The sequence below is a fragment of the Oryctolagus cuniculus genome, chromosome 1, assembly GCF_964237555.1.
Source record: "Oryctolagus cuniculus chromosome 1, mOryCun1.1, whole genome shotgun sequence".
Taxonomy (NCBI): domain Eukaryota; kingdom Metazoa; phylum Chordata; class Mammalia; order Lagomorpha; family Leporidae; genus Oryctolagus; species Oryctolagus cuniculus.
Window position 1 is genome coordinate 166961605 of NC_091432.1, and position 13051 is coordinate 166974655.

The 13051-nt window shown below is 45.5% G+C and overlaps 1 long non-coding RNA gene across 3 annotated transcripts in view; it reads left to right on the plus strand.

The window, feature by feature from the left end:
- Positions 1-8018, plus strand: part of LOC108176565 (uncharacterized) — a 52236-nt gene extending 44218 nt beyond the window's left edge. For 2 of the 3 annotated variants that reach the window (XR_007924179.2, XR_007924180.2), the window contains 3 exons: positions 2235-2958; positions 3904-4218; positions 5508-8018. This is a non-coding gene — a long non-coding RNA (uncharacterized lncRNA). The remainder of the gene's footprint in view (positions 1-2234; positions 2959-3903; positions 4219-5507) is intronic. The other variant, XR_007924182.2, reaches the window with a different exon arrangement.
- Positions 8019-13051: the final 5033 nt, after the last annotated feature.

The window sequence follows — 13051 nt, forward strand, 5'->3', positions numbered from 1 at the left end:
CCTTTTTTATTTATATGTTTAAAATGATACAATAAACTTGTTTAGAACTTTCCATACATTATCTAGAGACTTACCAATGGTTTCCATGTCCCTTTGTGAACTTCCCATCCCTTCCCTACTACCCTTTCTCTGAAGGTAGCCACTGTCCCTACATTCTGTGTTTGTATTTGTGCCTTTTTTGTTTTATCACAATATTTGTATATCTAAATAATATATTGTTTCATTTTTCTTGTTAAAGTTTATATAAAGTTTATATCATGATAGAGTACCATGCTCCATGTAGTCTCTAGGATTTGCTTTTTTCCCACCCAACATTATGTTGCTAATGTTCATCCCTGTAGTTGTGGGCAGCAGGGACTCATTCATTTTCACTGCTGTGTATATGACATTATATGAATGTCCCCCTGTCTGCAATGCTCTTTGCTCTCTTAGCCTAGTTAACTACTTACCCTCCAGATCCGAGCGCAGGTGTCACCTTCTCAGGAGCTGCTTCCTGACCTTCACAACCATCAGACTCCTAATTTATTATAAACCTTGAAGTCACAGGTACCCATTCATGTGGTAGTAACCTCACACTTTAGTGACTGATGGGGTTCTTCCTCCCCAGACTTCACTGTAGTTCCTGGGGGCCAGTCACCATGTCTCTCTGCTTGCTGTGAAACCCTCAGCCATAGCACATGGTAAGGGCTCAACTGAAGTTGTTGCATGAATGAACAAATCATGAAAAATAGTAAATTATCTCTACTAAACAGTTCATCTAACTAAACACATTCAGAGATAAAGGACCACAAAACCCATATCTCACCTTGACTTTCTTACACAGGATAATCATATCTAACTCTGGGAAATGCTGATGGCATTAAAGTAAGTGCATCAATACCTAAAAATGTTAAAGGGGTTCCCTTTAATTTATCCCAAATTTCCTTGGGGTACTATTTCTGCCCCACCCCCTACTGTTACTCCTTTTTCCTTTGAAAGGTAGGAGGGATTTACCAAATTAGGGAGTTTGGGAAAGGGAGATGAGCGACACAGCTCAGCCTCCTTCCCTCCTCTTCCTTTCTGTCCTGCCCTCCCTTGTTCTCTCCACCCTTCATCCTCTCTCATCTGCTTGTCCACAGATTCACACTTTCTGCTCTGCCTTCTCTGTGGGATGCTTGGTGAGGCAGGCTCTGCCCTGAGGGTGGGGGATGAGGGCCGTGGTGGTGCTGGTGGGCAAAGCTTGATAACTTGGAGCTGAGCTGTTGGCAACTCTTCTGCCCACAGCTCTCAAGCTGGCTCTCTCACGAGCTTATCAGTGATAAAGCTCACACTATGATCTCCATCTGTCTGCTTGCTGGGTCTGATTTCTCAACTGGTGCTGCACTTGGAAAGAAAGGAAGTTATTGATTGACTTCCTAAAACTACAGCTATAAAGTAATATGGCCCTCATGTTTAAAGAAACATACCAACTTTCACACCCAAATAGGGGATGCCCTTCAAAATAGTCCCCTGAGGAAGTGACACAAATGTCCTAATATATTCCAGTAAGGCTTGTCTCCTTCAAAAGCTTTTGCATGTCTGATTATAGTCTTTGATTTTTAAAAAATGTTTACTTATTTATTTGAAAGGCAGAGAGTCAAGGGAAGTGGAAGACAGGAAGAGAGGAGGGAGGCAGGGAGGGAGGGAGAGAGAGATAGAGAGAGCGAGAGAGAGAGCGAGAGAGAGAGAGAGAGAGGCATTTCTTTAAAAATATTCTGTACAATATCCCCCTTTTCAAAATAGCACACAGCACTCAGAAGTGAGCACTCTGGGTTGGCGCCACGGCTCACTTGGATAATCCTCCGCCTGCAATGCCAGCACCCCGGGTTCTAGTCCCAGTTGGGGCACCGGATTCTGTCCTGGTTTCTCCTCTCCCAGTCCAGCTCTCTGCTGTGGCCCGGGAATGCAGTGGATGATGGCCCAAGTGCTTGGGCTCTGCACCCGCATGGGAGACCAGGGGGAAGTACCTGGCTCCTGGCTTTGGATCGGCGCAGCGCACCAGCTATAGCAGCCATTTGGGGGGTGAACCAAAGGAAAAGGAAGACCTTTCTCTCTGTCTCTCTCACTGTCTAAATCTGTCAAAAAAAAAAAAAAGTGAGCACTCTGACAGTCAGCTCTATAAAAACGGCTGCATTCATTCATCTTCTGATCAATTCATTGTGAAGCTCATAACCTAGGACACTGACTTTTTCTTTTTCTTTTTTCTTTTTGGACAGGCAGAGTGGACAGTGAGAGAGAGAGAGACAAGAGAGAGAGAAAGGTCTTCCTTTTCTGTTGGTTCACCCCGCAATGGACGCTGCGGCTGGCGCACCATGCTGATCCGAAGCCAGGAGCCAGGTGCTTTCCCCTGGTCTCCCATGTGGGTGCAGGGCCCAAGCACTTGGACCATCCTCCACTGCACTCCCGGGCCACAGCAGAGAGCTGGACTGGAAGAGGAGCATCCAAGGCAGAATCTGGCACCCCGACCAAGACTAGAACCCGGGGTGCCAGCGCCACAGGCAGAGGATTAGTCTATTGAGCTGCAGTGCCAGCCTCTGGCTTTTTCTAAAGGCAGAAGGTGTGCAGTCCTGAGTCTTGCCCTTTATTACCTGTGCCAAGTAAGTTACTTGACTTCCTTCAGCCTCACTATTTCCATCAGTAAAATGGGATTAACAGTCCCATTTTAGCTTATAGGACTGACTTGCAAATCATGTGAGACAAAACAGGTGAAAAGACTTTTTGTCACTGACCATGTTGTGTAATAGTAGCTACGATTATGATTAATGCTCTTTCTTGATGGTTCCAAGCTTTGTCCCCTCCTTTCACTCACACATTGGCAGCAGCTTTGGATTCTGCAAGATCTTCTCATAAAAAGACTGAGGTCAATCTGAATACATATTCCAGGATTCGAATAAATCACTAAGGAAAATGCAAGGAAGCAGGAAGCCTGCCAATGACTCAGTAAGCACATTTTCTGTAAATCACTTGATTTGTTTTGCACCATTTTCTGTAAGTCACTTGATTTGTTTTGGCTTTGGGTGATTTGTTTCAAGTTTCTAAGGATGGATTAACTTGGGCCACCATTTTCTCTTACCTAACTTCACAGACTAAAAGATACAAGCCCAGGTAGCATCCTTATCCACGAGCAGCAGTTGACCCTGATTCAGAACTTACTGCGGATGATATGTCAAATATGTCTGAATTTACTCAACAGCCTCGTGCTTAGGTGCTCTTTTGTCCTCATTTAAAGAAGAGACCACAGAATCGCCAAGAAATTCAACAATGTGCCCAGGCCACACATTTGGTGACTCCTCCTGCTGGCACGTGAGCCCAGTGCGCCCACAAGACCCACAGCTTCAGCATATGCTCCACCTTCACATGCATAAAGCTGCCTTTTCCAAACTGCAAACCCCATCACATTTTTTCCTCCTTTATGTTTTACTTTTGAGGCTAGGACAGGACCTCTCAGGGGGCTGTTTGTGTGTTTTTGATGAGTGACATGTTCCCCCTTGAACCACTTGAAAGAGTCAAGGACCCCCTAATGTGGTGACGAGCACTCCGAGAAATGTGCTAGGGCATAACATTTGGACCAACATGAAAGAAATAAAAGCTTTAGGAACAGCATACAGCTCATCTTCAAATCAGCATTTATGATAGACTTTCAGAGCCTATTCAGGAATTTTACTAAGCTCGCATCCCTCAGTACACCCCCCACTTCTAGTAGCTCTCCATCCTGCCGAAATCCTTGCCTTTTCTGTGAAGCACCCACATTTTTGTTACTCATCAGGATGCCTCCTCTCCCCTCTTAAACCCTCATCAACACTGGAATCAGACAATGCACACCAAGATTCATGTTTACCTAGTTTCGAGCCAAAATCAAAATCAACCTTTTTTTTTTTTTTCCAGGGACAGTCCATGTTTTATAAAAACTTGTTTCAACTGTAAAAGTCATCCTCTTCATGGCATGAAGCCTGAGAAACCAAGAAGAAAAAGACGCCCTGGAGCAGGGGCTATGTCTCAGTTGCCTGCATCTACAGAGCCTAACAAGTGTCAGCCCTTCGAGAAGCTCTGTAGATGTTCACGAGGAGTGCATTTTTTGGAGACCCACAAGAATTCATTGCACAAGAATCTCCACTGCTGTGCTGCTTCCAGAGATCAGGGCATTGCCCACTGGTCAGAAACACTGGGCGCTCTGCAGAATACTCCAATGGGTGCAGTGAGGTGAGTCCAGGCTGACAGTGGGCCTTGGGTAGATGTTTGTTGACTCACACATCAGAGAAAGAATCCTGTAATGCCTACTACTAGTTGGGGGCAGATTACCCAGCCCCCATCTGCCTCTGCCCTAGAATTCTAACCCCATCCACCTGTCCTGCACTGCCTGCCAATTAAGGCCAGCCCCTTGCTTCTTAGGAAGCCTTTTCTGTTCCACTGATAACATCCTCACCCACATAGATATACTCATGTCCTAACCCCTGGAACCTGTAAAAATGTTATCTTAGATGGCAAAAGGGATTGTTCAGATAGGACTCAGTTAAACATCTTGAGGTGGGAGATTGTCCTGGATTACCTGATGACCCTGATGGAATCACGGGGTCCTTATAAGAGGGTGGCATGAAGGGTCAGATGCAGAGGACAAGGCAATTTAATGGTGAAAGCAGAGAGTGGGGTGATGGGATCACAAGAGGCCACCAGATGCTAAAAAGGCAAGGAAGTGACTCTTCCCTCACAGCTTCCAGCTCTGCTGACACCTTGACTTTAGCTCCATGAAACAGACTGCAGGCTTCTGGCTCCCAGAGGTACATGAGGATCAATTTGTTTATTTCACGTTACCACATTTGCATGGATTCATTACAGCAGGCAGAGGAAACAAATATCCATTCCCCAAAACCAAGATGCACGTGGATCTCCTCCCCTTCTCTGAATTTTGGTGAGGGTTGAAGACCCAACACAGCACTCAAAACTCCAGAAGCCTACTTTCTCATCCTAACACAAGCCCCACGGGGACATAGGCTTCCCCATGCTTCTGTTATTTCTCAAGGGGCAGAAAGTCTAAGTTGGGGCTGGCTAGGTAAAAGGGTGAGCAGACACTTTTTGCAAGGCAAGAAATACTCAGTTCAAGATTCAGTTATGCTAGGGCCGGCATTATGGCCTAATGGGTAGAGCCGCTGTCTGTAATGCTGGCATCCCATATGGGTGCTGGTTTGTGTCCTGGCTGCTCCACTTCCAAACCAGCTCCCCACTACTGGCCTGGAAAAGGATGGCCCAATGCTTTGGCCACTCATGTGGGAGACCCAGATGAAGCTCCTGGCTCCTGGCTTCAGGCTTGCCCAGCCCTGGCCATTGCAGCCATCTGGGGAGTGGACCAGCGGGTGGAAGATTTCTGTCTCTCTCCATCTCTCCTACCTCTCTGTAATTCTGATTTCCAAATAAATAGCTAAACGTTTTTTAAAAAAAGATTGTTATGCCAAGATGAGGGAGACACTAACCCATTATCTCAAAAATTATGTCAGGTCATTGAAAATTGTCTGTTGAACACCGATGTACAGCATCACTCACTGAAAACTGTCAAACACTGATGTCCAGCATTACAACACTCAGAAGGCAGAAATAACAGCTACCATGCACCAGTAGAAGGATGGATGAACAAAATGGGGTACGTCCACGTAATGGGATATAATCCATCCTTTAAGAAGAAGGAAATTGTGACACACACCTCAACATGGATAACCTTAAAGACATTGTATTAGATGAAATAATTCAGCCATAAGAAGACAGATACAGTAAATCCCTCTTTATCCACAGGAAATAGGGGCCAAGACTCCCAGAGGATGCCTGAAACCTCATATAGTATGTAATCCTATGTATACTATGTTTATTCCTATACATACTAGCAATGATAAAGCCTAATTAATGTAAGTTACAGGAAGATATTGACAGCAAACACCAATAATAAAAGATCAATTATAACAATATAATAAGAGTTACTTAAAACATGAATTTCTTATTTCTGGAATTTTCCATTTAATAATGTGTGATCATAGATAATTGAAACCCATAAAGACTGCAGATAAGGAGGGACTACTGTACTGTATAATTCCACTTACATGACATAACTAGAGTAGAATTCATAGATACAGAAAGTAGAATGGTGGCACCAATGGAAGAAGATGGGATGAAGAGTTATTATGTAAAAGATAGAGGTGTGGTTTGTGATGATGACAAATTCTAGAGCTGGATGATATGAATAGTTAGAAATGTACTCAGGCTGGAAGCACCTGCTAAGAGGAAGATCTGGGTCTTGGTTTAGGATAAGCACACAGACAAAGACGTAGGGACTTCAGTGGGGGGTATCTGTGGCTGTGGACTTACTTTTGTCCTGCTTCCCACCTAAGGGCAAAGTGATTCCTTTAATAACAAATATCTCCTGAGTTTCCTGTGCTGGCACTGGGGGTACAGCATTGAGCAAGATACATACCTTAGAGTCACATGGGGGAAACTGACGTGAAACCATCCCATCCATGGAGGTTACAATGTGATTCATGTTGAAAAGGTCAGGTGAGGAAATGACACAGGAGCTGAGAGTAAAAGTGAGTGAGAGTTAATGATGCTGTCAGGGTGGAGGTGAGAAGGGAGAGCATCCAGCGTCCCAGGCAGAGGGAAGAGCAGGTCTCCAGGACCTGAACAAAAAGGCCAGAGCAGTGAGGCTGAGAGAACAGAAGGAACAAGGTAATTCTGGGGAGGTGGGCAAGGGACAGACGTCAAAGCCTGGGGCCATGTCCAAACCTTGGTCCTTCTTCTCAGAGCCAAGACAAATCGTTAGAGTGGTTTCATTAGAGATGTGGGGATACCAGCGAGAAGATTACTCCAGGAGTCTGAGTGAGGGATGATGGAGAGATCAGGGAAGTGGAATGAAGAGACAGGGCAGACTCAACTGGGACTGAAAGCTAAAAGACAGGATGTTCTCAGATGGATTGGGAACGAAGCATGATAGACAAGGAGGGCTCATGAGCAACCCTGAGCTTTCTGCTTTGTGAAGCCAGAGGGGGCTGCCTTTCACCTCATTGAATACAATACCACTGTCATCACACCACACAACTCCAAGGGGCTCCATCCATTTGCCATCAGTGAGGATGGTACCCGTGGAATTGTGGAAAAGCAATAGCCTATGTAGCACCAGCAGCAGCCCTCGGGCAAGAAGTGTCCCCCTTGCCTGGAGCCCAACTTCTTTCAGTTGGACATTTTGTTCACGTTGTACCTGAGGGCTATGTTCAGTGACCAACATGCCTGAAGCCCAGTGGAATCTAATGTCTTGTGGTGAATTGTTGATGTTAAATTCCCCTGAACATGTGTCACAAACCCAGACCTTCAGCAGGATCCTGGGTTAAAGTAAAGTAGGAACACAAAAGCCTTTGTATGAGCATGACATGTGTTAGGGAAATGTCCCAGGATTTTTTTGTTCTTTCCCACTCACCACTGTCATCAATGCTCATGTAGCCCAGCACATATGGTCTTCCAGTCATGTGATCCACTGATGGGAAAGCCTTGGATGCAGTTACTGCAGGGCTCCAGTGCCAGGAAGCCATGTCTCATTAGAGTCTGCCCAGAGACCCGAGACTGACTCATCCTTTGTGACTTAAGAGGGCAGGGGCAAGAGAAATAAAGATCTCTCCAGGTCTGTGCTAGGAACCCTAAGGCATCCTAGATTATGCTGAGGCTCCTAAAGAATGACAACTCCGGCCGGCGCCACGGCTCACTTGGCTAATCCTCTGCCTACGGTGCCGGCACCCCGGCTTCTAGTCCTGGTTAGGGCATCGGTTCTGTCCCAGTTGCTCCTCTTCCACTCCAGCTCTCTGCTGTGGCCCGGGAAGGCAGTGGAGGATGGCCCAAGTGCTTGGCCCCTGCACCCACACGGGAGACCAGGAGGAAGCACCTGGCTCCTGGCTTCAGATCGGCGTGGCTAGCCGGCCACAGTGCGCCGGCGGTAGCAGCCATTTGGGGGGTGGACCAACAGAAAAGGAAGACCTTTCTCTCTCTAACTCTGCCTGTCAAAAAAAAAAAAAAAAAAAAAAAAAAAAAAAGAATTACAACTCCGCCTGTGGAGCCAGTTGAATAATCCGAACTCCCTCTACCCCTAAGTAGCAGCAGTTAGAGAAGTTCATGTCTCAAAGTCATAGCAAAACTGGGAGCACTGGGGGATATCCACAAGTCTCAATCAGCCATTTTGCCTCCCACCTTCTTACCTGTGTGAACAGGAAACCTGTGGCACTGCCCCGGACCCTGGATCATTGATAGATCAATCCATCCCCCTACAAAGGGGAAACCAAAGGAGGAAGGCCCTGGGCCTCAAGAAGAGGGAAGCCTCCTGACTTCTGAATCCACACGAGCTTCTATATTAAGAACTTTACAGGGCCGGCACTGTGGTGTAGTGGGTGAAGCTCCCACCTGCCATGCCGGCATCCTATATAGGCGCTGGTTCAAGATCTGGCTGCTCCACTTCCAATCCAGCTCTCTGCTGTGGCCTGGGAAAGCAGTAGAGGATGGCACAATTCCCTGTGCCTCTGCACCCTCGTGGGAGACCCAGAAGAAACTCCTGGCTCCTGGCTTCAGATCAGCACAGCTCCAGCCATTAAGGCCATTTGGGGAGTGAACCAGAGATGGAAGACCTCTCTCTCCCTCTCTCTGCCTCTCCTTCTCTCTCTGTGTAACTCTGACTTTCAAATAAATTAATAAATCTTAAAAAAAAAAAAAAAGAATTTTACCGGGCAGTCGTGTCTACACCAGAGAGCCCAGCTTAGAATCCTGCCCTGCCTGTTCACTCCCCAATTGGCCCAATTGGGGAGTGAACCACAAGGTCAAGCTTGTGACCTTGCATAAGTTTCGTATGCATTTATCATTTATTTATCATGAATTGATTATTTATTATGCATTTATTATTATTACATTATAACTTACAGATAATAAATGTCTCTATCACACAGGGTGTTGTGAGGATTGAAAGCTTTAAGACACTTAGATCACTTAGACTAGTGTCTGACACACAGTGAGCATGCAATGTTCACTCTCATTGGTCTATTAGAACAAGAGGCTGACACATGGCACTCCCTGGCCAGGAGAGGTAGGTTGACAAGTTGCAGTTATCTGCCTGTTTCTCTTACACCCCAGGAACCACAGCTTGTAAGAGGAATGTCAAGGGGACACAAGTGAGCCACCAGTGGCATTTGCCACCCAAGGTCTATGGTCATGAATCAGGTTCTTTTGAATTTTGCCTTCTTGCCAGGCTATCCTTCTAATGCTCAAAGAAATGGCATAAACCTTTTCATCCCACTAATATATTACCTATTTGGGCATCTGTGCAGGGTCAAGAAGTTTTCCTCCTTTTCAGGCCTCAGTTTTCTCAAATGTAGACCACAACCCCCCTGAGGTCTCCTCCAGTGTAACATTCTGTGACCATCACCCCACATCTGCATGAAAGCAGCCAGGGGCTGCTCTATATCTGTGTGTGTGCAGTATCATCTCAATCCACTGAGCCCTGCAGACTTTAATTTTTCACTTTGCTTCTTACAATCAACAAGTACAATATTGAAGTCAGGACAATTCCCCAAATTTATAAGTGTGACAACAAAAAATAGATTTTTTTATCTCTGAATAGTAAAATGCTCCCCAAATGGGTACTTCAAAAACCCCACGATTTGTCCTAGAACCAGAAAATGTCTGGGAGCCTATAAGAAAGTCACCATTAACTCTACTCTCACTGGAGAAGTCAGTAGGTTACAAAACAGTTAACAGTAAGACTGTGCTAGACAATGGGCCAAGTGCTGCACTACCTGCAGGGTCCTGTAACAAAGACTCACAGTGGGTGAAGGCTGGAGAATTCATACAGTCCGACACCTATCCGATATGTGAACCTTCTCTACAACATTCCTGCCATTCCCATCTAATCTCTGCCTAAACACCTCTGGTGCTGGGGAATTTACAATTGCTAAAACTTACTGATTTTTCATCTGTTCAACAAGTGTCCAGGCTCATGCTGGTGCTTGTAACACAGTGGCAAATCATACTGACATAGTCCTTGATCTCTAAGAGCTTACAGTCTAGGGAAACAGATGAATACATGAATGTATGTAGCTAGCACACAGATTTTAATATACCAATTAATATATCTTTATGTGCTTTTCTCTAACAAATTTCCTTGAACAGGACTATTCTCAGGCCAACTGGAGTTTTCCATATACCCTTGATGAAAAGTTGGATTATTCCAGCAGAAATGCAAGTACATAGAAATAGTCATAGTCAAAACTGCCTTTTTGGGGCTGGCACTGTGGCATAGTGGGTAAAGCCACTGCCTGCAGGGCCAGCATCCCATATGGGCGCTGGTTTGAGTCCTGGCTGCTTCACTTCCAATCCAGCTCTCTGCTATGGCCTGGAAAAGTAGTAGAAGATGGCCCAAGTCCTTGGGCCCCTGCACCCACGTGGGAGACCTAGAGGAAGCTTCTGGCTCCTGGCTTCTGATCGGTACAACTCCGGCAGCTCGAGCCATTGCGGCCAATTGGGGAGTGAACCAGCAGATGGAAGACCTCTCTCTCTCTCTCTCTCTCTCTCCCCCCCTCTCCCTCTCTCTCCCTCTCTCTCTCTGCCTCTCCTCTCTCTGTGTAAATCTGACTTTCAAATACATAAATAAATCTTTTTTTAAAAAAAAACAACTTACTTTTATGATGATATCTGATGTGGACTTCTGATGCTCATATCAGAAATAACAGTTTTGAAAGCCAAATCTTATGTGTTGTAGTATCTGGATTTTGCCAGGAGAATTAAAAGAAAAATCAAGATGCATGGCCCCAAGACAGCAAAGCTATAAATGGATGGCCCTCAAACTTTGATGAACAATGAGATTACCTGCAGGGTCTGTTGAGACAAAGATTGCTGGGGCCATCCAGAGTTTCTGATTCAGTGGGTCTGCACTAGGCCCTGAGCTTTGATACTATTAGAACCCACTCAGGTGATGCTGACATTGTTTGTCCAGGGAACCACAGTTTGCAAACCATTTGGTTAGAGTTTAGGTCTCAATAGTTGAGTGAAAAGAAAAAGGCCCAGACTAAGAACCTAGGCAAACTATGTGACCTCCATCTGAGCTAGCAAGAAAGACTGAGAGCTTGCTGCAAATAGAAACTGGACACAGGGGATAACTCGGAATAGGTGGAATCATTGTTGAATCCACTACAGCAAGCATCGGAGGAGCCGGGGTTGAGGCAAAGTGATGCCTACAGATCACCTGTTGCCAGTGTAGCAAACACGCCTGACATTTGCACTGAAGGATTATGTTGGCTGTTCTTCCCACTGCTGTATATCTGGTCCCCTCTACTGACAGCTATACACATGTCATCCGAAGACTGTTCATGGAAAGGAATCCCACCTTGCCCTGTGCCATCTCTATTAGTTTCCTAAAGCTGCTGTAACAAACTCCCAGAAATTGGCAACCTAAAACAATAGACACTTACTCTCTTAGATTCCTGGAGTCTGTAAGTCCAAAATCAAGGTTTCTGCAGGGTCATGGTCCCTTTGAGAGCTCTAGGGAGGAATTCTTTCTTTGTCCTTTCAGGTCCTGAAAGTTCCAGGCAGCCACTGGCTTGAGCAGCGTAATGCTAATCTCTTCCTATTCACAGTGTCTCCTTCTCTGTGCGTCTCTTTCTGTGCCCTCTCTTATAGGGACACTGACTGTTGGATGTAAAGACCACTCTCATTCAGTATGACTTCATCTTAACTCATTACATCTGCAAAGACTATTTGCAAAATAAAATCACATTCTAAGGTTCCAAGGGCACATGAATCTTGGGAGGACACCATTCAATTCACTACCCCATCAAAGTTACCATTACCAAACTTCCCTTTCTTGCCTTTTGCAGCAGCTCAGGACATTCACTGGCCCCCTGGAACAGAGGTTGGGTTCTTGACAACCAGGGAAGTATGGAGCTGCCTGTACTTAGGTAGGTACAGTCAGTGGGAAATCCCACTACTTCATCCAGTGTGTTGCATTATGATGAGGTACTGTGGATTGCCAAAGGAACACGGGAGACAGGAACCGATCACAGACTTAGGTACTAGTCAAAATTGCCTAAAGTTTAAAACATCCAAGTTGAGACCAGAAAAATGAGCAGGAAATAGCCAGAACCAAAGTTGGGAAAGTGTTGGAGACCAAAGAAACTTATGGACAAAGGCTTAAAAGTGAGAGAAAATATGATTTGCTCCAAAGCAGAAAGAAATTTGAATTGGTTGGCTTGTAAAAGGGATGGTCCATGGGGGTGGGATGGAAAAGCATTTGGGGGACTGAAGTGTGAGTCCCTTTCATTTCTTAAAGCTACATGGATAATTCTAAGCCTTCTTCAATTTGGGAGTCCTTATGTCTTTAAAGACAGATATCTTGTTATCCTGAAATCCTCTCTTTTCCAGGTTAATGTACTGAATGCCCCCCAAGGATTTATTAAAAGCTTTGGATTTCCAGCCTATCACCAACTATCATAATTGAACTCCTGCAAACCCACCCAGCTTGTCTAAATCTCTTGAACTAGAACTCCCAAAGTGGAAGAGAACACTAACTCCATACCGCAGGAGCAATGCCCTGACTCTAATGGTCAACATTCACTGGAAGCAGCTTTCCTTCCTAGATTTAGGTATAGGATTGAGGCAGGCTTTTGAGGCAGAGACTGCTCCCACTATCCACTGCTATTTTCTTCCTCTAACAGAGATGTGGAAACTTTCTTCTGCCATGGGCCATTTGGATATTTGTAGCATCACTCAGAGATCATGTAAAATTCTCAACTGAAAAATTAGCCTGCTAGAGATTCACTGCATTGAGTCCTACCTGCGGTTGCCTTGGCAGGGCCAGACCAAATCATTGATGTTCCCAACCCTACAAGTGATAGGAGTCCCTCAGGTTTCAGCTTCCTTGTAGCTCAGTGTGGTCATGTGACTAACTCCCGGTTCACAGAATCTTCTTCACAAAGCCGCTCACTCCTGTCTTCCTCCCTCCCCTGTCCTGCTGGTGGGAAGTCGGGACTAT